Raw genomic sequence first — 7,618 nt, 5'->3', positions numbered from 1 at the left:
AGTCGCCCTCCAAAATTTGTATAACGCCTGGGATTGGCATGGCTCCCTAGAAACCGACAAAATCACCCCTCGGTCTAGAACAGCGATTCTCCTCTCACGGTCGAAAGTAATTCCCATCACTCCGTTTCGACGGCTGTTTATTTCGTGGGAGTCAAACGATCGACATTCCGTCAGAAAGCTTCCCCTCAAGGCCATAACCGACACTACTGGCCCGGACTCTTACGCTAAGCTCAGCAGACATAAGTTCCGGATAGAACGAGGTACAATTCCTAATCTGGGAAACTAGCACCACACTTGTTTGCCACGCATGAGATTACATTTGGCAATGATGGATCAGCTATTGTAGCTTTCAGTATGGTATCAAGAACGACACTCAGTTGAGATCAGGTTCCCACGTTCATCTTCCTTGCGATGACGTGCTTTCAGTTTCTGCGAACGGGGAAAAGAAAAACAAAAGAACGCGATCTAGCGTTTTTTTCCCTTTTCCCCGTTGGCCGAAAAAAAAAAAAAAAAGAGGGCCTGATCGTACTCGGCCAAAGATTTCCGGCCTGTCGCAATTGGTTTTGGGATAAGCCCGGACATTGTCATGGAAACGGGCAGATGGAAAACTTCAGTTTTCTGACTGACTGACTGACTGACTGACTGACTGACTGACTGAGTAACTGATTGACTGACTGACTGACTGACAGAATGAATGACTGACTGGATGAATGAATGAATGAATGAATGAATGAATGAATGAATGAATGAATGACGGACCGACAGACCGACGGACCAACGGATCGACGGATCGACGGACTGACCGGCTTATGAAACTACGAGAAATCCTTCAAGAGTGGGTCGCAAGGGATCACTCGAGACAGTTTTCAGTGCAATGGTTGGAAAATATTGAACTTACCGGGCAACAGAGCAATCTGTTTGGCTGACTGAACTAACGCGCTCGTATGATAAAGACACTTAGAGTTTTCTCTTTCGTACACATTTCAGTTTGAACTCTTGAACCGGAGTTTCTTGTGAGGCTTGGGAAATCGAGGATCTACTCTTGTGTTGGAAAAATATTGTTTTCCGTCCCAGTGTAAACTAAGATGTATCGACTTTATTTTGACAATCCATTCTTGTGCAGGGAACTTGTAAGCGCTGTCTTGAAAGCAACCATTAAGATGGAAATGAACCAAACAACGTTTGCATTTGTGATCATTTGCATTTGCATTTTCTTAGTGTCCCACCCAGCATCCTTATTGCTTATTTTTAAAGAGTTACCTCCAAGTTGCCCTCTCATCTCAAAGTCAAAACGAGTCTCTTTGCGAAACTATTCACGTGGAAATATAGTTCCTGTCAAACTGTTTTGTACGAGGTTTCGTCTCAGGGGGCGAAGAAATACAAACACGAGCGGAAGTTTGGGAGAACGAGAAAAGTCGTGGTATTTGTAATTCTATAACTCGATAGAAACACGAAAAGAAATTACTTTTTATTTCTTTAAATTAAAGGAAACACTTCGTGAAAAGGAAAAAAATTAGTCGGTTTGTCTCTTTACCAAAATACGCCAACAGTTCGTGCTAGTTCTGTCTTTGTATCGAGTTTTAGTATAAATCTATTAGCGTTCTATCACGAATACCGTTCCCTGATTACATGTGGCTACGCTACTCACTATCTATTCTGTTGAACTTAGTGAGTGGCCCAGCAGTGTACGCTTGTTAACAAAATGGCGGCCGCTTCTTTGCGTGTTCGAAGTGTCTCTGAAGAGGATTTATGTAAAATGTTGGATTAAAAACACTACTAGTACATTTATGCTAAAGCAATAAGATTATTCGCTTTCGATTTCTGTGCGTAATAGCTGACTCGGACTGCGCAATCGTCAATTATCACGCGATAGAAATCGAAAGGGAATAGTCTAAATGTGAAATAGAAATGCAGGTCTGAGCATGCGATTTCCCTTACACGCTGTTTTCTAAACTGTTATTTCTCATTTTTCTTTCGCTCTATATTTTCTTTGCTCATGCAATGTAAATAAAGAAACGGTTCAAATAAAATAAAAGAAAGCTGGTATGATATATGGCGAGGAATTAAGAGGCCCCCCTTTAGCTGATCGTATGTCTTTCCGCGCGCGTGGTGATATTATTTATATACACTTTATTTTGAAATATTGCATCCCAAAAGTCAAACTTACAAAGTTTCAGTCTTCCTACCTCAACACGCCTACAGCTGAACATCTCTTATTTGCTCGGTTCAAATTTCCATGGCTTCCGTATGTCCTAGTTAAAGTTTAATTATTCATTATCTTGTTTCAACAGCCTGCCTCCGTAAAAGATCATGATCATAAAACCTAATATCTGAATGTAAATATGTCATGCGTTAGGAGCTTCCTTTTTAAAAAGTTGTTTGAGACATTGATGGCCCTTAACAACTTAGTGATTTGTTGCAGTGAACACACTGTTTTAATTAAACTAGTACCTTTCCACGACTGCTTTCTATGACGAAAATAGTTTATTACTACACGATAAATTAAGAGAAGGAGTCTAACTTGAACTCAGAGCGGTGCGATAACAGTTAAACAAAATTGAATGGCCAAAGCCCAGGTGTCGTTTTTGTTGTTCTTGTAGGCGTCTTCCAATAAAATTTGATCTCGTTCGTCCTACATCTAATGTGAATTAAGTATACAGTAGTTAACAATAGAACCAGGTCAGCTTAAAATTTGTTTAAGGTGGGATCGCTGGTACAGCTTCAACGGCGTCATCCGCCTTCTTCCTCATCACGTCAAACTTGTAATTCTGGTGAATAACTTTTCAGGTAACTTCCAATCCCTTTAAATCGTGAAGAATCATTACTTGCTACTCGTTATCTCCTATAACTGAGGCATCATTGCATACCAATCAACTGTCAGGTAGTCCTTGCCTCATAAGACCGAACACACTCTCACTCGTCGGATATACAAACGGCCTACTTGTTTATCTTTGGTATAATTATAATTCAATATACAAATGCCTCTTCGCTATTGAAAGAAGAGGAGTAGTACGTTTTTCATTTACACTTAGCTCCGTTTTTTAAACAACCTTTCCGACCCACGTCACATATCCGGGCCTCTCTCTCTTTATAGTTTAGACGCAGTCGTTCTCACCTCAACAAAATTCAGTCAAAAGCACGAGCGAATGAAAAAAATAAAACAAAAAAAAAAAAGGGAACGAGCAAACTAAGAACCAGAAAATAAAAATGATAATGAGCAGTAAGCAACGAGTTTGTCGAAAGCATCATCATTAATTATTAATTCACCTGTTATTCGCTTGCTGACAGAACTGAATAACTTAACCCGAAGAAGAATATATTTCCTGATGGCATGCAAGTTACTAACTAACAATTCAGTCTATTCTTTGGCCTTACTATGTCCGGCTTAGGTCTGAAAAACGAAACGATAGTTTTCCAAAGCTCGGACGTCTACAGGCAAGCCTGCGTCGCAGACAATATAAACCGCCGGTTCTGATAGGATTTTGTGACTCGTCCGGCTGCATCGCAGGCTCGGACATCTCTAGTAAGTCATGACTCACCCAGTTCTACAAGAGTCATTTTGCAAGAGTCATTATGATTGAGGTACTACAAAGTGAAGTTGTAAGAATTGTGTATCTATTTATAGCTTAAATTATGTTATTGAATACAACTGTAGAGCACGCTTGTTTTTGTCTCGCAAACAAGAAGCGTTTTGTTCCGCCGACCAGGCTTGGAGGCGGCACATGGGCAGGTGTTGTGTCAAGAGCATGTGCGTAAGAATTCACCTGTCGCGATCTATATTCACTAAGAACCACGCCAGTGAAATAGGTATTTTTGATGGCTAGTTAAGATCCTCGTGGACAAGTGCAGCCGAAGTTATCAACATACTCCCGCCAGGTTCTAAGGTATATTGGATAATATTTTAATTAATCATTTCCTGGCCGTTTGTATCATAAATATATACTCACGACCCTTCCTTTTCTATACCTTGCAGACGTTCCCATTTAAAGGGTTCATGGCTTACCTACTTGCCATCGCTGCAGCTTCTGCAAGATCGCGTGGCAGCAGATTTTATAGAAACGCTTTAGAGCACACTGATGTGGTAGACAACCACTCTACCGATCAAGGGGAAGCAGATACCATGTAGGACATAGGCAAACGTTCAGCAAAGCTTTACTAAGAAGAAGATACGGCAATCTCTTGCGATCTATCCTCAGACATAGCGTTGAAAGGACAAAACTGTGAAAAGCGCCCGCACCCATATACGAAGGGTGACAAGACGTACACGTACTATTAATGTGAGCCAGGTTGCTGTTGTCAGGGCCCCAAAACAATTAGGGTCACGCACACCCTGACCGTGTGTAAGAAATGTCTTTCCACGTGCTTGAGTGGTTAGCAAGCAGTTCAGTCGGAGAAAAGGAAGTAAGACTCGGAAGTGAACTTGATATTTGCAACGGACAAGTTTATAAAGATAAAAACGAATTGTATAAACAACAATAAGCTGTTACTAGCATTAAGTGTCCTCAATTTAGAAAAACGACATTTAATAAAGTTTAAAACTGTTTCAATTTTGATAACGAGAACTGATCAATGTTACCTTAATCATAACGAAGTAATGATTCATCGCTGAATGCCTTTCCATTACTAGGTTGTTTGAGTTAAATAAACATGCTAACCTTCCTGCGTATCCTGCAAGTTTTATGAGCACAAATTTACCCAGACCACTTTAAAACAGAATGCCCAACTACTTCACCGTCCAACGCCCTTGGCCATCTGGCGCGTAGACATACTTTTTCGCGAAGAGATTGTTTTGAAAAAGGCTATTAACTTAATTCAGGTTTTCTCAAAACTAAAAATGTTTGGCGGAATTTTAGTAAACCGTTCCAAAGAAATAATTTTCTCTTAACTAGAGTAGAGTCCAATGAAGTCAATTTATCATTTAAAATTACTTGAGTCTTAATTAAGAATTTCTGAAGGCTTAATTTCTCTAAAACCAAATTGATTGCAAAGCTCAGGTACTATATAATAGATAGTACCTATATTACTATACAACATATCTTTTTTAAATTCTGGCTGCACACTTATGCACACCTTTCAACTGCAGTACTCATTATTAACAACTAGCAACTTAGATCCCTTTTAGGTACCTTTAGTAACCTTATGACCAACTGGGAAACTCCAGTGTCAAATGTCAAGAACCGCCAGACACTATGTCGTAAGTTAGGTTAGACTAGGATCTTGCGCAGTTAGTACAATTTCTCCCCAGGGAGATCGCTACGCTTGACCAGCGGGCGGGAATCGAGCGATCCTAGAAGATTATCGAAAATACCGAACTCTTGCACACCAAGCTAGCAAAACATGGTTCAATCGAACTCCTTTGCGTCCGATTAGTCAACCAATCAAAATCGATCCTGCTACTGACAACTTTTAGAGTTTCTGGCTTACACATAAGAAGCGAGGAATGGTAACGCATGCATGAGATTGTCAGATGTGACAAGCGAACCAGAAAACGCTCACGTACCAGGACGATCAGCACATTTTATTTAGATATGGTCAATACAGTTGTCGGTAGTCTTTCGATACATGTTTCAACATCCTACGACGATAAGATTGATTTACACAAAACAATTCGTGCCCTAGACTTTACATAAACTCGTCACTTACAAAAAACTTTTGCCCAATAAATCGGCTTTATATTAACCATATTAAAAAATATCATTACAACCTTGTAGATATTCTTTTCATCACAAAATATGCATGAGTCATGCGTAATATCAACCATGGAACACCTAGACTACCAGTAGTCCTTCTTTCGCTTAGTCCGTCGTGCGTGACGCGAAAAACTGCGAGAAAAAACTGGCCCCGTGACATCCTGGGGGCGAGGAGCGCGCAGAAGGAGGGACTAGCGCCTAAGCCAGGGAGTTTGAATTATGTGTTGCTCTCACAACGCAAAAATATGATTGGCTTATGTTAGGAGCGTTGTCAACGCGTTGTCAACATTCGAGAAACGTTGTGACGTCTTGTAAGAATGTTTTGGAGCCGGAGCAAATCGCGATCGAAGCGTTGGAATAGCGCTTCCCAAGCCGTGATGTTCTTGCGAATCTGCCAACAGGCTTTGGAAAGATTTGAATTTATCAAGTCTTTTGTTTGGCAAAGCTTTCCGCCTCCAAGCCGAGTGCGAGCGTGTTAGTGATTCCGCCGCTCTACAGCATCGTCCAAGTCAGCGAATATGAATTCACTGAACTTGGCCTTTCTGTCGCCCATTTGGAAGATTGAACGGGACTTTCACTTGAAACCGGACATTCACCTGAAACTTTCCGCTGCTATCCGCAAACATTTCACCGCAGTTGGATGATCTCCTATGTCAAATGCATAATGTAAATTCTCGGTTGAGACTCTGTATTTGAAATTTTCGCAATAACTTTCAGATTTACGCCGACAGGCGCAGCGAAAATCGTTACAAGATGCCTCATTCGCCGTCTTTTTTTTAAACTTCTTTGGCAGTTTCGCTGAACGAACACCGAACGAAGATATACTTCTCAAGGCATGTTTTTTCCTCGCTACTTGAAGAGTAGAGTAGAGCGATTTTATTCAAGATATCTCCCGGGGTTATTGACAACAGGCGATAATAAGAGGATGTCAGAATGGGCAATCCTACACCGAAAAATCACTCCGCCGTGAAAGGTCAAACTCTGTGGCTTAGGCGGTAGGTCCCTCGCCCCCAGGATTTCGCGGGCTATTTTTTTCTTGCAGTTTTCTTTCGCATCGCGCAAAACGGACTAAGCGAAAGACGGACTACTCGTGGTCTATGTAACACCTTCCCGGCTTATCACTTGAAATAAAACGCGGACTAAGCATTATGGACTGGGTATAAAACACAGACTCAGGTATAAAACGCGGACTGCGTGCGGACTAAATGCGGCCTACCAATTGCAGTCCGTGTTTTTTTACTGACCGGTCGTAACTAATATTACGTAATACATGTATAAACGCGAACAAACCCCCTAGTATGCACGTTCTTTGCGATCAATTCATTAGTTTTTGCTCCTGCTGGAATTTTTTTTTTTTTTTTTGAATTTTTTGCTCTTCTTAACATACCAAACCTACCAAAACTCGCACGCACTCTACGATTACGTATACTACTAGTTAATAGGCATATATACAGCTTTTATCTCGTTTTATTAAAAATGGAATCTTTGGAGGATGCAATTCAAGGTTTTCATTGGCTTAGCGTTCAAGGTATATGAGCCATTATACCATGCTCTACAAATAAAGTTAGCGTGCGGTAATTTGGGGGGTCTTTTTTATTATTATTATTATTATTTTAGTTTTCTGTATTTTGGAGGCGCTTTTAATAAAACAGTTATTGCACACGCGTCTCTTTGACTATCTACTTTGTCATATCCAACGCGCGCTCGTGAAATAACTGTTAAATATTTATTTCCACACGAAAGCTAGCTAAGCGCATTGATCTCTACTGAAACAACAACATTTGAACATTTTTTTTAACTTCTCACTACGGACAAGGGACTACACCCTTAGAGGACCTACATGTGGAAGGGGCGGGACATTCGTTAGCTGTTCGCTTAGGGGTGCAAATTACAGTTTCTGGTAATATATAGATCTAGCCAAGCCTAAA

This window comes from Orbicella franksi, chromosome 1 (assembly GCF_964199315.1).
Source record: "Orbicella franksi chromosome 1, jaOrbFran1.1, whole genome shotgun sequence".
NCBI classification, from domain to species: domain Eukaryota; kingdom Metazoa; phylum Cnidaria; class Anthozoa; order Scleractinia; family Merulinidae; genus Orbicella; species Orbicella franksi.
The sequence above is the reverse complement of the archived record's forward strand: the minus strand, read 5'-3'. Positions refer to the sequence as shown.